At 37.2% G+C, this 26,085-nt stretch overlaps 1 protein-coding gene across 3 annotated transcripts in view; it reads right to left on the bottom strand.

The window, feature by feature from the left end:
• The window catches only part of GRIA2 (glutamate ionotropic receptor AMPA type subunit 2), a 93,892-nt gene that overhangs the window by 55,382 nt on the left and 12,425 nt on the right, over window positions 1-26,085 (bottom strand). The gene's annotated exons all lie outside the window — the stretch shown is intronic.

Consider the following 26,085-nt stretch of genomic DNA (forward strand, 5'->3'; position numbering starts at 1 on the left):
AGTCTTCCTAAGCCAAGATATCCTTTCCAAAGGAAAGTAATGAATCTATTCTATGTTTACATTCAGGAACAATTAAATTGGAAAAAGAAAAATAGCAAAATGCTCACTTAACTTACTGAAACAAATGTCTAACAGCACCTGCGTGTAGGTAAGTTTCCAAAAGTGTTATTATGACTTTTAACATTCTTCCAACTTCTGCAAGTATTTCTATATTTTTATTTATATGAGAGTTTTGATACTTGGTTTCTGTCCAAAGATGAAAATTTAAAATGACTGAGAAAGTATTTGCTGTTCAGTGCTTAGATTTTAAATGCTGTCTAGTATTAATGTGGCTTTATGTTATTTTATTATACTAACTTGATTTACTATAGTGCTAACAGAACTGTTTTAACATTAACATAGAGAAGTAAGTCTTCAGTGTGTATTATTTGATCACGCCCAATAGAATAATCATTCTCTTACTTTTAAGAGAAAGAAAATATGACACAAGTGTAAAGAAAGTGTCAAGCACTGCCTCTGCAAAAGAGGAGAAAAACACAAAGGAAACGCTCATTGGTTTGAAAAACTGATAAATGAGTCAGAAGTAGCCAGGAACAAGACACAGAAACCAAATGTCCAGTTGGTAATTTCAGCTTCTGAACAGCAACATTAAGAACAAGCAGACAGTAGAAAGGAACCACAAACAATAGAAGGAACAGAAGTAGCAAAAAATAAGCAAGAACCACAGCTGCCAAAAGAGTTCACATGTGATTGAAACTGCATCAGAAAATCATTATGAAAATAAAGAACAATATGGATTGCTTCCAAAGCCATTAAGAAAATTGCAGAAAATATATTGCATACTCTTTTTTTTTTTGTAGTTATGTTATATATAATCTGCATGGTCTGTTTTACTCATTCAGATTATACTATTACCTTCTAGATGTGAGGGGTAAACTACTCTTCCATAAGAGTGACTAAGGCATAGGGAATCACGTAAGTCCATCCAAAGTGTTATTCAGAACCATGAAGGAGTATGTATTTAAACAGCACAACTTGAGTTGAAGTTACTTTTTCCAGGGCCATGGTGGGCTAACTAAGATTGTGAAGAAACAGTTCCCCAAGGCTCAAAGAGCATAATAACCAAAAGATAAGGCAATGGACCAAAGTTTCATGCTAGGACTCAATAAAACATGGACACAGAAACCAAATAAAGGCTGGCATTTTAAAATCCCAAAATCACAGAATCACAGAATCACTACGGTTGGAAAAGACCTGTAAGATCATCGAGTCCAACCTGGAAAAAAAAAACCAAAAAAAACAAAAAACAACCCACGCCACACAACAACAACAAGCCACAACCCACCCAACACCACACAGCACCATGTCCATCAAGCTAGATCCCACAATGCCACATCCACACGCTCCTTGAATACCTCCAGAGAGGGTGACTCTACCACCTCCCTGGGCAGTCTATTCCAATGTTTCACTACTCTTTCAGTAAAGAACTTTTTCCTAATATCTAGCCTGAACCTCCCCTCGTGCAACGTGAGGCCATTTCCTCTAGTCCTGTCACTCGTCACTTGGGAGAAGAGACCAACACCCACCTCTCTGCAACCCCCTTTCAGGTAGTTGTAGAGAGCGATAAGGTCTCCCCTCAGCCTCCTCTTCTCCAGGCTGAAGATATCCTTTACCAAAGCTGAGAGGCAAATCAATCCCAATTAAAACATCAATGGCAATCAGAACTAAAAATACGCTATACTCCCGGATAACAAAACACTAAATTACATAGAAGACCTTCCTTTTTGTCCCTTTTTGCGATTTTTAGTTCCAGCGCCAGTAAACGTGGATCTTTATCTTATTTTGAGCATTGAAGAAAATCGGCATGCCTGGAATTACAACTATTCAATACTGACCTAAACTGTGTATTTTCCTCTTTGCAGATTGTGCATGAATATATATTGGTAAAAAACCAGACCTCACTGAGAAAGATAAGCATCTAATATTGAGGTCACACACAAAAATAAAGAATGATGTGGAACTCAAATAAAGTGATGAGTTCTTCACCTGTACATTCAGCGTTAAATCACAAAACACAACTTAGGGCAACAGCCAGGTAGTTAGCAAACAAACAACCTGTAACAGAAAGGGGGCCTCGGTTTTGCACAGAGACAACTAGAGAAATTCTCACAGCCTCAGAGAGAGAAGAAAGCAAAATTTAAATCCTGAGGCTACAATGTCTGTAGAGGACCATTATGGTGGAGCAGGTACAAATGATGTTTTTCCACTTTTTCTGGCAGAAATGTGGTCTTCAGTTATTGCTATGATCTGAACTGTTTGTTCAGAGACTGTGCAACCGAATGGAACTTTCCACACCATGTTATTAGCAAAAGTGGCTTTGATCGTTGTGCAAAATTAGAGTGAAAACCTGGGCTGCTGCAGTACGAAACAACCTCAAAGACCAGAGGAGAGGCAGATTAATCTATTTCAATCAGTCAATCATACTTCGCACTGAGGAAAGAAACTTTGTGCCAATATGAGATATTTTAAGCAAGTACAAAAAAAGCCTTCAAGAAGTTAGTGGCCATCTGTTAGGAAAGTACATGATGATATGGCACAGCTTCTCTATAAGCTAATGCTGCAGTAATGAAGGTGGTAAATAAACATCATGTTCAGATTGAAAAAATAGGTCAGAAAAAACAGTCTGTTTCAATGACAGTTGCATTCAATTACATATTGCTTAGCTGTGTACTGTAAGCATTTGAAAATCTTTTTAATTGCGAGGACAATTACCATCATGCAAAAGAAATCACTGCAAACACTGCTGAAAGAACCATGTTAAAACAATTATGCTTTTACAAATAAAATAAGATCTCTGTAATACAATTAAAATGCAATGCATATCCTCTCGTGAAAAAAACTGCCCACAGTCCACACAATTCTTACACAGCTCTCCCCAGAACTGTTAGGATCCTAGTGTATTTGTCTAAATCCCCATTACCGCTAGCTGAAGGAGATCTAATGCTTCCTGAATCTGGTGATTTGGCAACTCTGTTAAATAACAGAAACGTAACTTTATCCTGTCTCCAAAAAACTGTTGTCTCCAAAATCAGGACATTCTTCATGAATCTTCCCTTCCCTGCCTCCCTTCTTTCTCTCCTCCCACCACCCCAAATAAAAACCATGCTATTTCCATTTAATTACATAAAATTTAACTCATTTATTTCCTTCAAATCTAAGAACTCACCTTGCAAATCTGCCTGTCCAGCTTTCTGACTGACTACCTTTCCCAACAATTACAACCTTGCAGTAACAGAAAATTCTGAGTGTCCAACAAAGTATTACCTCCTAGATGTAGAAGCAGGTAATCAAATCTAAGAAGAGACTACTGGCTTCTCAGAGCCACGCTACAAGTCATGGAGAAGTCAGCTCTTTCAGGGCCAGGCTCTTAGTTTGTGCAATCAGCATAATTCTACTGAATTTAACAGAGCCAATATAATTTATCTCAACTAAAAATGTGGTTTTCCATTTTTAGCATGACCATTTTCACAAACTTTTCAAACCAGAAATGTTATATACAACAGAACGCTCATCACCTCCTCTTCCCCTTAATCAGCATTGCTGGAAGCATCCCTCTTCTACATTTCATTAAACTAATCATCTTCCAGTTCCCAAGAAAATGTCATTGTGTAAAACTGTGTATTTGAAAACTGGTAAAAGGATTTGGGAAAGGATAAAATTAACTTGGTAGGTATAACTACTTTTTGTTAAAATGTCAGCAGATTGGGCTTCAATTTATGAAACTTGTTTTTCTTTTCTTGAGCTAGAAGGGCCAACAGTCACTCCTGAACAAAACGTCTGACCTTGCCTGAGAAGACCTTACACCATCTAAAAGGAAACATGGTTTCAGCACAGAGTTTCTCTGTTAGAAGGACCGGGATAGCTAAGAGAAAAGTCTCTGAGGCTGACTCAAAAATACTAAAAAAAATTGGAATAAATCTTAAGGAAACTGCTATAAGGAATAAAAAGGATTTCCTGAGGCAGAGAAGGTAGAGCAGAAAATATATAAGTGATCTCTTACTCTCAGAACACTTTATATTACATTTTTAAAGGAACAAACTGTTATTTTCCAACTGGTCATTTGTGACCTGCCATACACATTGTTCTGAGAAAGTCAGATGGTTAGTCCTAGACATTTATTGCTTACATATCTCTCTCTGAAATGATGCAACTGGGAGTCTACTTCATTCACGCAACACAGTCCAGCCTGCATCTTGTCACTTCAGCGCAGCCAGCACTGTAGCATGCAGCTGTACTGCAACAACCTCTCATACCTATCCCAAGGTCTCAGTCCCTCCAGATGGTGGAACCCGATTTTAAAAGCATCTGGCTAAAAATTTTGGCATAAACGTAACTCTGCAGAGAGGAATATGTCACACAAACTAATGATTAAATGTAACAGTAAGCAAGACAAGAGACCTCGATTCCCTACACTGGCTTGGGTCTAACAGCTTCTATCCCTTGTAGGAAAAATGATGGGCCTCTTCCACCTGCAACAACTTCCACCCAGCATTGTACCAACCTAAACCACTGACCCACAGCAAAGCGTGGCTTACACTTAGATGTGATTTTTTTGTGGCTTTTTACGCTGCACTTCCAGACATAGTCTGATTTCCTGTAATGTCTTACAGATTTGTGACATTCATTGGGATAACCAGCTCTTAGCCTAATTGCCAGGCTTTATTTGCATTTACAAATGGTCTAATACTCACATCACACACCTTCCTATCTGCATGCCCTATTTTTTCAATGACCTGTAGAAATAACAGAAACATTATTTATTCGTGAAGTATTCAAATACCATTCAATAAATATTATTAGTAATACAAATCAGAAAAGCAGTAAAATCCTCTTAATTAGGACATCCAAGTGAACAGCTTATTGTCCTGATTACATGACTTTTTTAATTAAGAGACAAAGTTATTAAAAAATAAAACAGCATGGAGAGCTTTACAGTCATAAAGTAAAACAAGTACTCATTGCAAGCACAGGAAGAAAATTCATATGCCTTGCCTCTCCTTTGTTAGCTCCTTTAATCTTTACCAACTTGATGCATTTCAAAATGCATTAGAATTTTCTAACTTCTTAGATCCTATGTAGGAAAATTCAGTTTAGCACTGGTGGAATAAATTCTTGTTAACCAAAACTTACAGAGATGTGATAAAGCATATCAATACCAGTTACTTTAACAAAGCAATGATTCATCCTTCAAAGTGGCAAACATCACAATATATGCTTCACTCTGACTGAAATCACAGTTCCAGATTTTTTCCTCCTGTGTTCAGATCTCACAGGAGCCGGGCTAATTAGCTTAGGTGAAGTTTTATACTGTTTAACCTCTAAGTTTTGCCTATATTACCTGAGCTAATTTGAGCACCTACGTTGTACTGCGTGCTATGTACAGACGTGCACACACGCTACATCAAACTAAAAATAAAATCGTTTATAGAGGAAACCTGTCCAACATCTAAAACAGTGAGAAAACATGTTCTCGCTCAGCATTGTGATAGTGTCTGAGGGTCACAGTTTCTGGGCCTCTAAGTTCTCTACAGCAAACCTCCTGCTATATTATGTATGCTCTCTGACTGTATAAAAGTTTTGCAGAGGCTTACAGGATTACCAGATTGGGCTTTACAAAATGTCATTCACCCACCCTAACTGCTGTTTCTCTGGCGAGCCCAAGTCATCGCAAAAAAAGAAAAAGACAGACACTGTATGGCCTTACAGTTTCAAACCACACCTTCTCCTTCAGCTGAACAAAGTAGATCTCAATGTCAGGAAACTGTCTGCTGCACATACAAGATCAGTAACTCATTTTTGGAAAATGAGCTTTTTCACCGTAAGGATTTGTTCTTATGCTTTAAAACTTTAACATAATTTAACTGATATAAACAATCATTAACATGTTTACCAACACTATTTAGTAAATACTATTTAGTATTTTTTTTTTAGTAAAACAAAAAAAGCTTTGCCATTTCTTTTGCAAATAGTCACCTGAAGTTGACCCTGTTTATTAAGAGCTCCTAGGCACAGATTGAGTCAAAACAATGGTCTTTTCCAGGTACATTTACATCACAGAAATTAAAATCCACTTCTCCTTTGTATCAAATATCAGAAAAAAGTATTTAGTATAGCATTCCAGAAAACTGCAGGTTCAGGGAGATGCACCAACTTAAAGCAGCCAATGATAAGCCCCCTAGAAATAGATTACTGCCATTAGAAAAAAAAACCCAAAACCAACACAACCACCTGCACTGCACATCAAAAGGCCAGACTAAGGATCTAGTCTTAATGCCCCAGCCACTTGGAGACCCATTCAGAGCATACACTGTGCTCTGGTCATTCATACTGTGCCTTTAACTATGTTAGCAAGCAGTGCACTGCCCTAGGAGCACATCTATATAATGGAAAGTTGGTATTGAAGACTGAAAATATGGGTTTCAGGGGGTTTACTTTGGGCTAAGTTTAGGTCATCCCTGTGGACTAAATGCCCACTAGCAGTTTAAGTGCATTGGTGGAACTCCAGAAACACATCCTCCAGTTGAGTTAATTCAAAAAGAATGTGTTCCTTGTGCTCCTAAACCACTCCATAATGAGAACCAAGCAGCAGAGTCAGGGTTGATTAGGAAGTTTCCTTCAAAAAAACCCATTCTTAATCCAAACTGAATCAGTCAGGTGAAGGCACCCATGTATTTTCAGCAGGTATGAAAACATATTTCTATTTGGACAGAAGTAAAATCTGATACAATGGCACACCACTAGAACTGGTTATGTTGGGCTGTGTAAATTTAGTGCCAATTGAGTATTCCAGGTTCTTTCACTGACAACATTCTAAAAAGTTTCCTCCAAGAACAGAAGTATTAAACTTCAAGAACAGGGAGTTAAAGAAGACTTAACAGCTACTTAATTTTTCACACCGATATATGAACAGGTTACACCAGCTCCCACAAAAAAAGGTATTCTGTTTACCCATATTGTCGTCTTGCACAGTCCTACCATTAGTGTCTGGTTTGGTGTTTTGTTTGAAGTCCTAATTGATTGAAATAATCCTAAATGAGTCACTTCCCAAAGAAATATTACCTCTTTTCTCTCCTGTTATTTTAAAAAACTCATTACTTTCAAACAGGTGTCATGATTCGGGTGTCCGTTTCATGAAGTGAACATCAGGCATTGGCTAAATAACCGTAAATCATGATGCAGACCTTGTAGACTGATTTGTTATTCTTACAAGTGGCTATTTAAGATTTCTAGCACAAGCCAGCTGGAGCGGTTGCTGTGCACTGCAGAGAGAGTAGTCCAGTCTTGAACAATTAGACTTCAGAGCTATAAACCAAAACTCAGCTCCTACAGTTTAAAAAATTACTGTGCCTCAGCTCTATAACATCCTCTGTTACTTTTGGCAAATCAAACTGGTTTTATTTGTAGACTGAAAATATTTCTTGCTTCCTCATATAGATATCAGAATGATAAAGTTTTGAATGACACAGACATTATTCTTTCATTGATGAAGACCATAAATTCCATAGCTAAGAAACAACAGCTTAATCAACTGCTGAAGTTCGAGTTAAACAGTTAAGACTTTTTGCTCTATCCTAATACTGAAGGGAAGAATATGCTTTCTAGTGTTTCCCCTACTTGAAATTCAGTAGCTATTTCAAATTTTGGATAATATGGTTGGGGGGTTTGTTTGCTTGCTTTTTTTTTGTATTTTTCCATAGTTAGATCAGGAAACAATATTTAGATTATTCCAAATTATGATTATTAAAAATATTATTTATCTCTATAAGCCAGACTTACTGTATTTAACTGAAATGCTACCTATATTATAACTTTGTTCAGGGTAATCTAGTATCTCACACTGTTTGCCTGGAGTAGTAAGTTTTTGCACATACAGCATTCTAACGCATACAGCATGAGGCTTTTAAAATAGCTTCTATAAATACACCTGATCAGCATGTAATGCAACAAAATACAGCATTTGGCAGCATATGGCATGCAAAGCAGTGAAGTGAAGGGCATGCCTAGATCTCAGCTGTGGCATGCCACTTAGTTTGTTGCATAACACTTATTTAACCATATGGCTCATCCTAGGTGGCAAGCCACCACTAAAGCACAGGTGTGTATTCTTGCACTTGAATGCATGAGCCATGCAATAAAGCTGAAATCAGCTCTTCTAATCACATATTCAATGACAGTTCCATGCTATAAATTTACTTAGGGTTTACTACAAGAAACAAACTGAAATTCTGCATAACACCTCCGTATGACAAAATACTTAATTTCATTGAGTACTGTTTTTAAACATTTCCCTTTCGAGAGCAAGGCCTGATCTAAAGTTCATTGACAGTGATACAAGCCACAGAACAAGGATGATGCATTTAAAAGGACAAATTTACAGTGTCTGACCATCAGCAAACAGGTTTTCCAACTTCCTCTGAAACAAAGTCATCAGTATGGAATCAAAATCTCATTTATTCTAGCTCACTTGTCAGCGAGGCAAACCCGAAAACTTCAGCTCACAGGTTTTCCCCAGTCTTGGCTCTTCCAAGCTTCTAATTTGAGAACTGCTCTGCCTGGGAACGAGATCCTCACCATTAACACTGTCTTTCTCCCTTGCTTTCCACCTGGCTAGAAGCAATCTGTTTCAAGAAGTCCTCTGAGCTTACTACGCTTCGTCCCCTGAAGTACCACAAATCGTCAGAAAGGCTTCTGTATTTCAGACAAACACTGCCAGTTCGTTACAGTATCACAGGTACCCTCTAATGCTTCATAAATCAGAAAAGGCTCAAACACAAAGACTTTTTTGCTGCTTTCTATATAAAAGCATGCTAAAAATGTTGTAGATCATCTAGCTGAATCTATTACATAAACCAGTACTGGGATTCCCCCCCCCCCCCCCCCCCAATTCTTTCACCTTTTCATCAGGCATCCTTTTTGGAGGTGCTGTGAAATGCCTTGCCCTGAGAACTAGAAGTGCCTCAGCTCATCCTCTACGAAACACAGAAAACTCATAAAGCCAATTTCAGAGTTGTCCTGAGCAGAGCCAGTGTTTCAGTACCTGAAATTACCACTGGAAGTGTTTGCAAGAACCACCATTTTATTATGCAAACATATGAAATGCAGTAACAGCTTAATCTTATTCTCATTGGAGTCATTGGACGTTTTGCTATTTACTGAAACAGGAAGCAGTTCAAACACAAGAAGCTTAATAATCCGAGCTCACTCGCCGTCGTGCAAATAGCACTTGATTAATTCAAGGTACCGTACTAACATACAGAATGGCTTCTGTGCAGGAAAAAGTGAAGCCTCACTCTTCACAGGGATAGAAAACTTTTCTACCACAGAAACCCTGGGAGCAATCCATCGTGCCTCAGTGTGGCAGTGCTGGTCAAAGAGCTACAGGATGGGGCTCTGTGCTCAACACACCCTCAGCCATCGGGGCTCGAGTCCTGGCGTCACTCAGCACCTGGCAGACACCCAAGTAAATCCCACTGAAAACGTGGTTCTCCAGTCAGCTCACTGAAACCAATGATTCTGTACAGCTAGGAGTCTACAGCATCATGCAGAGCAATTCCATGCATAGATAAATTTTGTTTTAATGAATCCAGAACAAAATTGCATTTTTAGAGTCTTTAGCTTCACTAAGATATTTATGTAACAGTGAGAATAAATTTGTTTATACAATGATAAATAACAGAGTGTACATTTTGCTCCTATCTTCTGTCAAATAAATGCTAGTCAAATACCTCATCAACCCTTACTATGGAGACAGACTGCCAAAGTGGTCGTGAAATTTTGAACCTTCATAAGACACTTTAACCATACGTCTTGATCAATTTATATGCAGATCTCTTCCCACAGCAGAACTTTTTTGCACCGTTAGCCCATATTATTGAACTGAATCCAGTTCTCCAGTACAACAGCAGAGAGTATAGGAACTGTTCCCTTTATTTTGTATGGTGATAAAAATTTATATTTTTTATAGCAGCCTGCAGGCTTTATATGTAGCTGGCAAATAATAAAAAGATGTGTATTTACAAGTTTAAAAAAAAATTACAAGAATTACGGACAAAAAATATAGTTAAGTCAACTGATTGTAAATGCAAATATAAATCATATAGTATCTTGAAAGCTGATGTGAAAAAGAACAAGGGGAAGGAAAAAAAAAGGGAAGAAAACCAAAGGCTGCGGGAAGTCAGAAATAAGGCACAACCTCTCTTCCTTTTCTGCTTAATTCAGTATCCTGAGGCTTGAAGTCACTGCCTTATAGTATCTTAAAAGTCATCTAAGTAGAAAACTGTGCCAAGAACAATTGTGGACAATTATGCTACCCTAACATAAAAATCAGGTCTGTTTTCATGACTATGAAATCTGCATGCAATGCATAAGATATATGTATGCTTTGTATATTCAAAAGACAATTTAAGAATATTTTCAAAGTAAAGGGACTACCTTTTATTTGTTTTTAATTACCTAGGTAAATATGGTGTATATTAAAATACTGCAGATGTATCGTTCATGATATAGTTGCTAATTTCAAAAGGAAGTACGAATTTTTTGTGCTTAAAAATATAAAATACTTTATATTGCTTTTGTTACTAGTTTAAAAAGGTAGAATGTGCTGTAAAATACGCTAGTTAGGGACTTAAGCTAAAATTAATGAATTATTTGCCGTAACTAGGCCCAATTACATGAGCTTTCAGAGAAGAATAGTATTGCATTCCACATGACAATGCCAAAATAGATTAATAACCCTCGGTGTGAAATAAAATTTCTGAACAAGGTGGAGCAGGGATACAACATAAAAGGTTAAGCAACGCTGTTGATGGCAAAAGGTTTAACCTGCTTCACACAAATATGGAAGATAAACGACTTTTTTATGTAAATGTAACTATTCGCAGCTTTCCTTGACAAATTCAAATGACAACCATGAAAGTCAAATTTTGAGCAAGCATGTGCTAACTACCTTAGGCAAAGGATATCTCAAACATTATCTTTTATGGAAAAATACACCTTGGCCTGTGTTTATCACGCATACTCCATTAAAAAGCTTACTCTGTCTCAGATTCCTGTTGGGGGATACCAACTCAGGCTGTGAAACTGCATTAAAATGATGATTTAATGAATGATTTATTCAAAGAATGGTGTAATGGTTATTTTCTTTTACTTTCAACTTCTTTGTTTGCCCTAATTTTTTCAGTCCTTTCTGTTATTACCATGGTAGCGCTGCAGTAAGTGTAGAGTTTTCAGCTGTCCATAGGGCCAACTTTTTGATTGGATTAAAAAAACTTCCTACCAGTTTTATACAAAATCACAGGCAGTAGAGGTCACCAAGACTAAAAATCTTCTCACCTAAGTCACTCTCCTACCAGGGCAGGACCATGCCTTTGATCCACTGGCATCTACTACTAGACACTTTCACCGACCATGAAGGAGTCTCACATCCACTATGGGAGCTAAGCAATGAAAGCTGTAATATTAAATGACATAAAGTACATTAAAATTCTCTTTAGGCACTAACATACAGAAATGAAGGGGGTTTTGTTCACCAGAGCATGCCCTTGTTGGGAGGTTTTAAAATGCACATTAACTTTATGACTTTAGCTAAGCCATCCTAATTTTTGTTGGGTATGTCTGTGTAGACAATCCCACAGTTTCAATCACTGCAAAAGGAAAGTCTTTTAACCTACATGTTATCATTAACGGATGCTAAGCTGCAGTTACGGCACAGTATCAGCAACACCTTTTACAGGGTGGGTTTTTATGTTTAAGCCCTCAGTAACATTTCATAGAGAGGTATTTGGAAAAAAAAAAAAATCCCCTTCTCAGTACCTTAAAATAATGGTTATCTTTAAAAGAAAAAAAAAAAAAAAATAAGAACTTATAGAGTTATTACCAGCACAAATTGTCCCAGGACTAATGACACTCTTGAGTATGACAGTATAACTCTCTTGTGGACACTCTTATTCTGGAATACTCCTTAAGTAAAAAAATTTTAGCTGAAATATTAAGACTTGCTTTCAAAGGCTCTAATAAAGGCTGAACAGTCATAATATTAATTAGTGGACTAAAAGTTAAATCAATACAGCATAGTGTAGATCAAAGAAGATTTGTGCCCTAGTATTCTCACAGCAGACTGCACCAACTTCTATGTTTTTTATTTTTTCAGTACCATTAGATGTACCTTACACTTATTCCACAGTGTGAAGATGTTTATGACAAAAGTGACTGAAGCAATACAACTTTCTATAAGTAAAGGAGAAGCCACAAAAGAAAGGCAAAACTGTTAACTGTAAATGGAAAGAGGGAGACAGATGAAACAAGAAAGAAAAAAAAAAAAATAATATTTGTGAAAGGTAAAGGCAAAGCCAAGAAAGAACAACTGCAAAATCATCTCTGGAAGAGTGGAATTTATCCAGTTAAAGGACTTCATTGCACATTTCTTGCTGTTTTCTCATGCCAAAGATCTTAACCATTGAAGGTGTCCCTTTTCTCTTTCTGTACTATAGCTAGAAAGAATGCTGTGTCATTGCTGACAAGCTGCTGTTCTCAGAGGTGTTCTTCCACTGAAAGTCCTACATACACTGCTTTTCTGTCTCACATTAATATGGCATGACCTCAACCACTTTCAGTTTCAGCACTAAAAGTTGCCCAGCCCTACAACTCTTTGCCCCAGAATGGTCAAGCACCTTAGCAACTGGCATTTGTAATTACCTGAAACTGTGTAGAACTTGTACTATTTGATAATGATACCAAGCACAAGGAAGTAGTGTCTTTGCTTTACAATATAGGAAAAGACTAGTCTGTGTCATGATGCCAGCATCATCTAGAAGAGTCACACTAGCAGATTAAGTAGCGCACCCACATCAGAGAGTGGGGCAACGACAATACAAGAGGAGCAAAACAATCTTTTAGATTTTTAAGCAGCAGTAAAACCAACAGTGAGACTAACACCTTAGAAATCATTAAAATTAACAGAAGTCCTTCTAGAGGTGACTCTTACAACAGAATAAATTAAAGAAAGGCTTCCCTTTGTGTTCAAAGGCCTGGAATATCTATCATTGGAAAATCAATTCTATTTACAAATGTAATGACAGTAGTGAACCACCATTACTATAATTAACTATATAATCTTTAGTGGAGAACCATTTTCTATGTATGGCACATTTCAGTCTCATTTTATAAAAATGGAGGCATTGTTGAATGGTTTAGCTGAGTGGTTTCCGTGAAAAAAAAAAAATCATACATGTACTGTGAATAGAATTAAGATCCAAAAGAGCAAGTACTTCAGGAAAGCCTATCTACCTGTGATCGGATCCCTTGTAACAAGTTCACATAAGGTACTAAATGCTCAATCCAAGTACTGGCAGGTCAGTCAGGGGAGAAAAGCAATCTTCTTCAATGGTCCTTTGGGAAGACAAGGCTTGCAGTGAACTTGGTGCTTTCTGGTATATTGCCTACACTAAAAAAAAAAAGTATTAAATGCTTAAAGGACCTACGGAAGATGAGGACATTGTGCATGACAGCCTAGCGCAAGGCAGTGTCGGAAAGGAACCCATCAAAGGCCTTTAAATCCCAACTCGCAAGTTGTGAGTTGGCAGTGTACACAAGCTTTTACCAAATCACAGCAAGATGTAGATCACTTTGGAGCACGCTAATGACAAAAAGAGGCCATCAGGTCAGATGCAAGCAGTGTGAAAAGAGGAAAGCAGCTAAGAGCAGCAAACCTGTTAAGCAGCATAAGAAATGCTAAACTCCCTGTCAAGATTTTTACTTACATTAGCAGAAATTTTCAATGAGTCTGTGAAAACTACGAACTAGGGAAAAGGGGAGCGATGACTAGTCTTGAATAGTGCTCTCAACAGGGTTTTCCAAAACGTAAAGACTGTATCACCTTTTAATCCAAAGTAAAATATTACAAATGACAGTAAGGAAATAGTATCAAATGCTAGCTCACAAGAAAGACTTGGGGCAGCATACTTATAGCTAGAAACTCCAGTGGTACATACACTGAGAAACCTAACACCAATGCAGCAACATTATACTCAGATCAAAAATAGAAATATCCATTGCTTCATTGTCTGACATTCTGTTAGTATGCACATGGCAGCACTGCAACATTTCTACTGATCATCTTCTTGGCAAACCACTAGCTTCTTCAGTGCCAAGATTTTAGTACACGATCTTAGAGATACAAATGTATGACCTTAAAGTGAAATATATTCTGGAGAGAAATTCCTGTCTGACATGTTCAGTCACTCCTTTTTCTAGACAGACCAAATAAAAAAAGAAGAAAGCTATGGAGATGTGTACTTGCTGTTACAAAATACCTGCTGGCATCTGAAAATAAACTAGCAGAAAAACAGAATAAATGAGACTTGAGGCAAACAACCCTTTGAGGAGAATAATGAAGTGATAAATAAAACCAATACATTTCCAGGCTAACCAGACACTTCAAACCTAAGAAAAGGATTGAGAGCAGAGGCTGAACTAATGGGGAAAAGATGAAGAGAATATCAAGGAAAATCTGTCCAAATATTCCGGAAGATATGGGCAACTGATCTGTTTAAACCTAGAGTAAATCAATTACCATTGATTTAGACAGCTGATTAAAGTAATTTACCAGGTGCACCTTCTGCTCCTCTTTCACATGTCACCATCACAGGATGAATTCTGACCATTAGGTCAACATTATTTAGAATATATTCTTAGCTTTAGGAGAGAAGTTTAGCAATTAAGGCACCTACTACTGATGTGGTATCCAGGAACACAGATTTGACACATTTAATTCAAGCCCAATTACAAATAGTAATACTCAGAGGATAGGACTGGTCTTTTTCATATCTCTTTTCTGGTTTACTACCTGCTCTGCCTTCAGTGATCCTTGTGAAACTTTTTAATTAGCTTCTTTTTAGAAAGGCAGAAGTAAAAATTAATTTCCCTGAAACAGAATTATTATTGGTGGAGGTTTAACGTTGCATTTGTAGAGTCTAAAAATGGAACTTGAATTAGCAGGAAAAGACAGCTTGAATTTGTATTCTCCCATCTTAGCCCATCATTTCTTTATAGATCGCAAAGTATTTCTTTTCCTCTGTCTCTCTACACACAGGAGCCTACCACCCTTCGCATCACCATCACATCTGAATAAATTAAATTTTATTTAAATCTAATCAATAGATACTGTATCACATTAGGAAACATGAATCTCATATGAACCCTGACTCATTACACTCCTCTTTACACAACCAATCATTCTCTGTAAGTAGTATCTCAAAGTACTGCTGATCAAATAAGCCCATTTTTGTATAATAAATGTCTCACAATCACTACACCATCAGATCAGTTTTCAAGCTGTTCTTCTTATGCAGAGGATGCAAAACTTTGTTTTTAATAACAAGTATGCTATAATCTTAACTATAGGTGTTGTAGTGCATACCAAAAGCAAATATTTAAGACAAAACAGTGCCTTTTTTCCCCCCTGCAATTAGATCGACCACAGTAGAACTTCTAACAGTTAGTCTTAAACTGATTAAAACACCAGAGATTTTGTCTGAATTAATATTACAGAAAAATTACAACAGATGCTGCAAAAATCAGTGCCTTTAAACAATTACATCTCTGCAATGGCAACAGAAACAGAATTTCTGGTTTCTGAGAATTTTGTTCAGATACTGGAAGAAGGACAACTGGTACAATTGGGTAAGATTTAAGAGATCCCTCTAAACAATGTCTTTATCTTGTTTAATCAATGCTCTCCATTTACAAATAAATTTAAGGTATAAAAATATTTGAAATTCAGTGTCACAAATTCAGTTCTATTTATACGTTATTTAATTATTTTTGGTTTTAGCGTTTCTTTTATTTTTCATTAAGTAACCATTAATTTTATTAATTTAATTGGAATTGGTGGCTTACTATGTAATTTCTTCTGCCAGATGTCTCAGATAAGTTAGTTGATTTCTGACCTTCAGGGACATGGAAACAAGAAGGAAGTAATGGCTTGGCCAGTCAGTCAAGGACAAAAGGGAATAGTAGCTCCCATCCACAAACCACAAGGAAAAAAAGAGAGGCAAAGCACCTTGGTTAGAAAGCCTGGTTCTGTAACACTATTTCCAATATGCCTTTCATTGCATAACACTGGATTCACACCAGTTCCTCACTGATCAAGATGCATTTTATCTTTGCTTCTGCTTACCATCTAACAGTTACTGTATTTTTAAGTTTCTGGTCATTTAAAACCATTTCAGTTTAATAAAAGCCTACATGCTACTGACCGAAGAATATTCTGGTTCCCCCAAGACTAGATGCATGTAATCTAATCAGACTTTCTGTAATGAACACCAGTAATACAAAATATCAACAAATAGCAGGAAGAATCAGTGCACCATTTAGGGAAGTAATCTCCTCACCCTCTTTTGGAGCGAGCATAATCTCGCAACTGAAGTAACAAACTTGAGAATATAAGTTTTCTTGTACTGCTGAGAAGTTGCTGAGACGGGAATCAGCTAAATTCTGTGACTTTCTCCTTTGCATTTATTAATCCAGGTTAGTATCACAAAATTTACACTGCCTAGCTTTCTACTGTGTCAGTCAAAACTTATTGCTAACCTAATCAGAGGTCTATGGAAGAAATCTATGAAAATACCAAAAATAATCCGAGTTCTTCCTAGACAATGAGAAACGGAACCAGAACTACCAATCTGGTTACTTGCAACATGCCCCCCAGGACTGATTCCCTCATACTCATAACTGATGTACAGCCACAAGCACAGCCAGGAAAATATGAAAGTTATTGATGTCAATAAGAAAAGGAGCATAAAGTACTATTCCCATTCATCATGAAATAGGCAGTAACTCTATCATTAAAATGTGAGTCATTACTAAAATGACTCACAATCCACTTACATGTAAACAACGTGATTGAAACAGAACTCATTCAAAACACAAGCAATATTGGTTATCAGAAGAAAACGGTTTTGAGCTCCTGAAACTAGAAGGTCTTCTTTCATTTCATTCATGGGGGTTGGACTAAATGGTCTTTGAAGGTCACTTTCAACCCAAATCATTCTATGATTCATTTGTATGCAAATCAACAGGTTTTATCATTCTGGAATTTAGGAGTTTGTTGGATTATTAAATTATGAGTATTTTTTCCAGGCAGTTATCTCCATATTCAGACATTTATTGTTTGTTAGAAGGTATTTCACCACCCTGGTAGAGATCATCTACCATCTCTGTACAAAGTATTTTACATTTACAGCTAGTATAAAATTCAGAAATAATACCTCCAGGCCAGAGATGAGCAGGATTTCATACCTGCCTTTCTCATTCAATGTTGCTTTCCTTAAAATATTGCATGAAACTAAAGGTCTCAATCCTGTATTTTCAGTCAGAACAATGAGCAGTCATGAGGACCCAGGATACCTACCAGGAAACCTGGCAGGAAGCCTTCAGCAAAAAGTCCTCTCACGGTGCACAATGGTACCAAAAGAGGACCACTTGTGAAAGAGAAGAAGCTTTGCCTGGTACAAAACAAGATTCTGCACAAACCCTTAAGAATGACATTTTTTAACGATACAAAATACATTTAATTCACTTGTTCTTTGCTGCTAGAGAGATCTGCTGACAACAATGGAATAAAAATGACAAAATCCATCTGAAATTTTATGACTGCAAAATAAAGTCTTAAGTTTTAGCTAGGAAGTAAGGAATTAAGCATTTCACAGATTATACATCATAGATCTTACACTGTAACTCACGCTTTCCATGGCCAGGAAAGTTCTATATTTAAGATGTATTTCTGCAATATTGTTGATTTTACTTTTGTCTTAATTACTACTATGAGTTTATGGTGGTTACCAGTAATCAATGCAAAGCTCTTTTTATGTCACCATCTGGAAACTTAGTATTAAATGCAATTTAGAAATATTCTTTAAAAAAAAAAAAAAATTGAAATTCACACCCGCTTTAAAACATGTATGCCAGAAAAAATGGGTTGTTCAATTTTTTGTGCATCTAAGTGTGACTCTCCTCCAAAAGAGAGGATGTGTAAAAGTTAATATGTTATTCTGCACCTATGCATCTTCTGGAATATAATGATTCTTGACTGAAAGCAGTGTAATGCAGTAATTAAAAGAAATAAGACCACCTAAGATTCTGGAGTGGGATTTAAGAATGGGGTTGGTCAGAAACATTTGGGTAAGACATTCATTTTCCGTCAACTGAAACTTTTTGTTACCACCAATCTTTTCCCCATTTCCTTCTTCCCTCTCATCCCAAAAGAGAATTTCTAAGATCCAAAATAGAGTTTTGGGTCACAAACATAAAGAAAAAGGACAGGGAAAGGCCCAGTGTTCTCTAATTGGCACTTACTTAAAACAATACATTGGTTCAAGTACCTGAATCATGCAGAGGAGAAAGTGAGTTTGATTTCCCCCCTTTCACACAAACGGTGTAACATACTTGTCTCTCTCCCTCCTGCCTACTTATTTTCTTTTCCTATGTCTTTCTCCCCTTCTTTAACTTTCACTTTTTTCCTAACCATAAGAAATTTCTGATGGATTGTTTTCCCTCACTCATTAGAAAGAAAACTAATGTCAAAACAATGACTTTTTCTTTCAAACAAAACTCTTGCTTTCTCACCAGCCCTTAGGAAATCTAGACTGATTTCCAGCTCTGCTGTAGACATTCATTATGACCTTGAGTAAATAATTTCATCTCCCTCTACCCCTCTTTTGCACTGCATGTGAAAAGAGGAAGAAAATTCATCTGTCTCCCTTGCATACTTCAGTTCTGAGCTTTTTGGGCCGATTGGCACTTACTATACAGCTGTGCAATGCCTAATATAATAAACCTGCAATACCTCCAGGGACATCCAGACATGAAAGTAATGCAAATAAATGCAGACGATGCTCTGCAGTACAGACTAGTTCTTATTTACAGTTGCTCATGGGTTCTACCATAAAACTGCACAGTTACCAAATGTACAGCAATCACTCTTAACACCTGCTTATAAATACAGAAGTACTTACAGGCTTTTGGGACACTAAACAAAGTAGTCTCAAATATTATAGCAGTCTGATGCAAAAAGTAATTGATAAAAAGGCTATGTAGTTCAAATCCCTCAAAACTACTGACAGATGCAGACCAGTCTAATTGTAATAGCCCAAGTGCTCTTAACTGCCTCTCATCATCTTCAATACTCCCCTCGTCACTAGTGTATAATACCCTTGAGGAAATGGAAATAATCTGAAATGAATACCAGGACTTCAAAAAACACCCTGATTCACAACCATATTGCAAGTCTTACCTACATTACCTTATAATGGCGTGAGTTGTAATGGTGTGATTTATGAGAAGATTATACATATGATTTATATCTGACTGATAACAGCGCATTCAAAAATCGGGATCTTCACCTTTGTAATTGACTGTTTCATGCTATGCTGCAAATTGACTGGCAGAAGCATTTTTCTTTCCCTTGTTCTTCCCTAAGGATTAATATTTAGACCATACATTTTATTCCTGAGCATATGCTTTGGTTGAAAAAAGTATATAATGTGAATGAAGTCTTTCAGTAAATAATTTTAAAGGAAAAAACCCACAAAAAAACACCTCAAAAACACATACACAAAAAACCCCACTAACCCAAGAAAAACCCTAACACCCCACCCCCCGAATCGCTAAGGCTTGAAGACAAGTCCACTTCAAAAATATGTTCATTTTTAAAGCCGAATGGAACACTAGCCTACAGTTTGAAAAAAGGGTCTGTCTTCAGCAAATTGCAAGGCCTTGAAACCTACCGAACATTACTGTAAATGAAGGATTAGCTGATACTAGAAAGTCCTCAAACTGTAGCTTGGGATCAAAAAGCCACTCTTCAGTCCAATTTATGTGTCTTCTTGAGGGGGGAAATATCAAATCCCGGACTAGAATTACACACCACTGTGACAATTAAAACAGAACTCCAGAATAATGCAAACACTGCTGTTCACATTCAGGACTAAATTAGACCCAGTGAAACAATCAATTTCTTATATCAAACATTTCACTTCTGTTAATGCTACACGAGGTAAAACACAGCAAAGCAAACAACAGAGGAGTGCTCTTAAAATAGCAATGTATTTTTCTCTCAGAAAAAGTATCATGTCTGTAACTTATACATGGATTGAACTTGGCAGCATGAGCATCTGAAACAGGCTCTAGGGTTTGTAATGCCACTGTAATGCATTGCCAGAAGTTAATAAGAATTCCAGAAAAGCACAGGAAAAACTGCACCCAGTTTCCCTGAAGGATACATCACAGTACTTTCGGAATCTTTTGTCAGAAAAGCGTATGGTGTTTTCTTGATAGCATAACAACTTTTTTTCTCTCCATTTTAGTGAATTTATTTAGAAATTAGCAAAACTGAGAATTAATATAACATGAAAACACAGAATATTGCAATCAGAAAGAAGATTTTAGTATGTTACTAGGAAAGCAATGTTACGCCTTTCTCTGGAGATTTCTTTCTATTAAGATAAACATAAAGACAAGTCAATTAAATTTGCTTTGTGTTTTGTAAGTCCTTTGCACAAGAAGAGTCATCTTTTTCATTACTGAAAACATGCATGTAGGAGCATATTGGTTCCTATTATCAAATATTCCAGAGCAAAGGCCAAGTCGTACATGGAGAATTGTAAAAGATACACTTCTGACACCTCTCTGTATTCATAACTCTTAGAGTAGGTGGCAGGAAATCTGGAACATTGGTGTGAACTCAAGTCTGTCCTTAGTTGTGTCATGCTGATGAGGCTTGCCCCTCTCATTCTGGAACTCTTCTTTGCATAGCAAGTGATGCACTCCTGACACATGCCCCCATTCAGTCCTCCCTATGATGTACTTCTGTCAGATAAGCACAATCGCAGGAAATACAGCAGGAAGGAGGATTTGAAGTCACCTACGATATGCCAGGCCAATCCCTGATGTCCCAAAACAGTGAATACAACAGTGATATAGCAAATGAGATGAGCCCCTATGCATTCTCCGTCCCCACTGGCACTGCCTGGGCAACTGACATCCAAACAGCCAACTACTGTTCCCTTAAAAACAAGGTGGCCAACTCCAGATTGCTGACTGCAATCAGGTCCTGGTCTGCACTTCCCCTAAACGATGCCTGAACATTGGCTGTGGCTAGCTGGCATAGATCAAAACCCGTAGTGCTGGTACAGCTGCAGTAACTAAGGATGTAAGCTCACTAAATGATAGCACACTGTAAGGCATTACCACCAGTCAAAGAGTACTTGGATTAGCAAAATAAGTAGTTAGAAAGTTTATTTAAAGGTGAAATCACTCATGCTAATCAGATAATCCTAAATGATTACTCATGAAAACTTTATACCGCATCCAGTCACTATGAATTGTTTAATCACCATCACATATTGTTTTATAACATACACTCTTTTATATGCTATTGAACAACTGACTTCACAGCTATTTTCAAGTTTAATTGTTTGTCTTATTCTTACACTTTTAAAAATAATTTCTATTTTGGAGGAGTCCAAACATACAAGGTTAAGAGTTATACTAAATGTCCTCAATTCCTTCACACTGTACATGCACATTTATTAATTTTTTTTAAACTGACACATGTCCCTACTTTTAAGACCCAACCACTTGCAACCTCTGCCTACTAGCAGCAAGTCTAAGGGAGTGGAAAAGCTCTCTTCTCCAGTGTAACAATCTAGCTTTTAGTCTTTCAGTTACAAAAGAACAAACAGGGGGTTAAGTTTCTGCTAAACAAGCATAATCTTCTGAGTTTCAGAACATGAAATTAGAAATTGAAGAAAACAAACTACTACATCATGAGCTTCAGTTGTCATTGAAAGATAAAATAAAATCCTTCTTGTACACATTTTCTAGACTATGCACAAAGGGTGAACAAATAACTGTTCTGTGCTCTGCATGTTGCCTGAATCTTAAAAAGTGGTAGATTATCACCACCACAAGATGGTACACATGCATATTTTCTGAAGAGAGACATTTTGGTTTGTTTCACTTGTCATGGAATTTGTGAAAAGAAGTTAAAATATTGAATTAAATACCACCAAGGTGTTACATTTTTAGAGGAATCAGTAACTGCTACCTGTCATATTATCAGAAAACTCAACCACAATGCTGATGATTTAATTGAAATTATTCCTTTTTATTCCTTTTTAAAAAATGTAACTACAGCTTACAATGAATTACAACTAGATGAGATTAAAATTAACCATTTCTCAAAAAAGAAAACTTCCATGACATTCATTGTGAGAGGAGATGTATGGCTAAAGATCCAAACATAATAAATCTCAGAAAGAATAATTTTAAAAACAGAGACAAGTGCAGAGACAGACCTTCACTGTAGTCTATTCTGTTCAACAAGATTTCTCTTGATTAAGTCATGTTTTCAAACAATCTCCAGAAGAATATTTGCATTCAAGAACAAGCAATGGTTCAAAGGAATTTCCATCTTGAAAATTGCCAGAATTCCTAGATTTTTTACTAATTCTAGTTTATTCAAGCCAGTCAGTTGGCATAGTCCAAATTAATCACTAACAGCTAGTGGTATTGCTACCTAAGCAAATGGCTTGATTTTAAGAAGGACAGTGTGTTCCATTCAACTGTGACTACCTGTGGACAGCAGATGCAGGAGCCCTATGGGGCACCTCTGGTCTGGCCGAGAGTCCTTGCTGACATTTAGGGGGGTGACAGAGCACTGACTGTCCCTTCAAAAACACCTTTCTGTGTGGGAAGGAAATCCAGACACACGAAAAAGAAAGAATGGTAGTGTGCACTGGTACCCAGTCAGTATGGTTTTGTTTTTGTTTTATTTTGTTTTTCATAGTTACGTGGGTGAGCTGAAATGGGATGGACTGTAGTCAAATGCACAGGGAAGGCTGACACAAATCCTATGAATTGTATCCCTCCTGAGCTTTTGCAATTCCAAATGACTGTTGCTGGCATGCTAAGCACCCTGGATCTTTCAGGATTCAGCCCTATAGTAGCTGTCAGAGTGAGTTACATCAACTGAATAGAGATTTTGAAGGAAAATCTAGTAAACCTATTCCTGAGGGCTGCATAAGATTTTGTGATCACTGTTATTTCATTGCCTGTAAAAAGGTACAGACACACCAGAACAAGGCTGTTCTGTTCATTTTTCTCTTGATGCACTTGTTTGCTATTCAACAGCATATCACTACAGTTATTCACACTATTATTCTGACTTCCAAGTTTAAATTGTTCACTTCTCATGCTGTGAATGAATAATCCAGATCTTGACAAGACCATTATATTTGTTTCTAAGCTTGCTTTTCCTTGAAATTTTGCTTCCTGTTCCTACACAGGAAATGAAAAATCAGTGTAGTATACAGCATATATTATGTGCCTGTAAAGGGTGATAGGGAACATATTTTCCTTATGCACTTTACCCTAAATGGAACTTCCAATCTTTCTGCTCAGTAATTCAGAAAAAGAGGGTGGACAAAAAAACCTTGAGTGCTTTATTGCCATCTCCTACTTTCCTCTTCATGGAAAGGAAATGGAGCATGATATGAATTAATCATTCCCTGCATGAAGATTATACAGAAATAAACAAGCTAATCTTATTTTATCTGATGACCGAAAGGAAAATACCATTCCTAAAAATAATTCCTCTTCTCATTTTCCAACCAGCTCCTTCAGCAAATACTTGGATGAAACAGATTGTCTGACAGATCATGAAAAGCACATAGAAGGTTGAGCATCCTTCAGAGAAAACATCCTGTCAACAGCATCCTAATCTTTAAATCTACTGCCTATTAGCTTAAGTGTCCATGAATGTAGCTGCCATAACAGCTAAACAAGAAGAAATCTCTCTATCTACATAGCCAGAACTAAACATACACAGAACTCTACAGATTAAACTCCCTACCCTGAATTTAATCTAGAAACAATGAAGTGACTAGACCCATGGGAGGAGCAAGTACCATGTTGCTCCCAGCGCAGCTTAAAATACAAACAGTGTTAACTTTTACCACCTAAAATACACAGTATAGAATACAAAGTGTGTCTCCAGGATAATAACAAACTAATTCAAAACAATCCACACTGCAGTCCCTCCTAAGGGAGGCCAAAAGACATATTTTCTGTTACAGTATCAGGTTCAAAAATACAGGTCTACTAGTACAAGCTAAGATGAAGAACTTCAATCTAATGAGAATCCTTGAGGTTAATACATCCTGGAGAAAAGGAGACCTGATCGTATAACTGCTTCTCTTTTCGAGTGTAAAAAAAAATATTCTTCTCGCCCTGGCCCCAACTGTGTTCCATAAAGATAAGGCAAAAAGTCAGCTCCTCTTTTCTACCATCCTCTGAGCTCTCAGACTCTCTCACTTCTTACTGTACCATTGGGTTATTGCAACCAAAAGGTGGAAGATCTGTACAGCATCCAGAGCACCATGCAAACAGAGCGTTTAAACCCATTATAGCTGAGAAAGTAGCTTCTGGCCATTCCCACTTCCTTTGCCTCAGAGCTGCTGTCAGTCACCCAAGAAGGGAGAGGAACAGTTAGTTTGACAGTTTCAGTTACAAGCTTCTAAATAGTGGCTTTCTGTCCTTCAGGCTGACTTAATGTCTTTTCCATTAGGTGCTAACTGTTGCCAATTTCATTGTTAGGCATCTAATTCTCACCACTGGGTTTGGGTAACACAGATGTCTCCAGCCTTGTTCTGTTCCTGGACTCTTCTAAGTTCCCAGTACACATGACAGTGTTAGGCACCACAGTTTCCAAATCACTTTGGGAACTGGCCTGCATTGGCCGACTTCATGGAAGAGACTTGGCGATGTCACCACAGCTAGGAAGGACTCACAAGTATATAAAGCCATCAAGGGTTACAGAATGAGGAATTCCCAGAAATATCAGAGGCAACGTAAATGTAAATGTGCACATCTGACCTCTGGCTTAAGAGTCTGGAAGGATGCGTAGGACAGATCTGAACTGTATAAGACTTTTCCCCCCCCCTCAAAACTCTCCTACAGCACAGTCACAGTGAGGTATACCTCTTGATGGCTTGTCAAGTTATACAGTCTCTCCTTTGGTCTGTCATACACATTTAGGAAGCTGCTTTGAAACAAGACGAGATCTCTTGAGTTCTAATACAGAAAGCATTCAGTAAAACAAACAAACAAAAAACCCACTTTACATCCATCACTAACGTCACTATTGCCCAACGGATCTGTGTCCTAAGCAAAATCAGTCACTGAGCAAGGTGTTCTTAACAAACTTGAACTTGGAAAGTGGAAGACAATTCTAATGAGACAGTCTAGGGTTCCTGAAACAGATACTTCTAGTATACTTAGCTGGCTGGCAGAGATGAAAGGAAGAAAAGGAAGCCTATAGAAGAAAATCAGAGTTTTTCTTAAAGGGGAAAAAGAATCAGATCAAAAGCTAAAGGTAGTTAAATTACAATGCACAAAACTAAACTCACAGTTGGTAAGCAATCTGTAGTGATATGACTAGGTTAACCATGTACCTGCAAACATTGCTAGCTTCCTCAGGAAGTTTCAAATGACATTTAGTAAATAAGACACTTAATTTTAAAGGCACAAATTTACTGCTACAGAACCACCAATGTGTCAAAATTAAATAATTAGCACAATTACTTTCACAGTCTTTTTAATAACCCAGTAGTAGCAACACTTATTTTGGAGAACTGTTTTAAGTGCTATGAGAACAGAACAAGGGGAAAAAAAAAGGAATTTCCAAATTAGATATATATTGTTGAAATATATCATCTATATGAAAAGAGAAAACACAGCAAGTGAACTTTTTTCCTAATACAACTGGGTTTTAAGGCAGTTGATATTTAGTTTGGAAAAAGGCTTCTATATGCTGCAACATACACATCTCAAGATGTCACGTAACAATGAAATACTGCAAAAATTGAACACTGCAAGTTCCTGGAGCGCAAGATAAAGCCAGAAACACAGACACAGGAAATCGCGATTCTGCACACCAGAAATCAGAAAGCAATGCTAGAAGTCGCAACA

The sequence above is a fragment of the Gavia stellata genome, chromosome 5 (genome assembly GCF_030936135.1).
Source record: "Gavia stellata isolate bGavSte3 chromosome 5, bGavSte3.hap2, whole genome shotgun sequence".
Classification (NCBI taxonomy): Eukaryota; Metazoa; Chordata; class Aves; order Gaviiformes; family Gaviidae; genus Gavia; species Gavia stellata.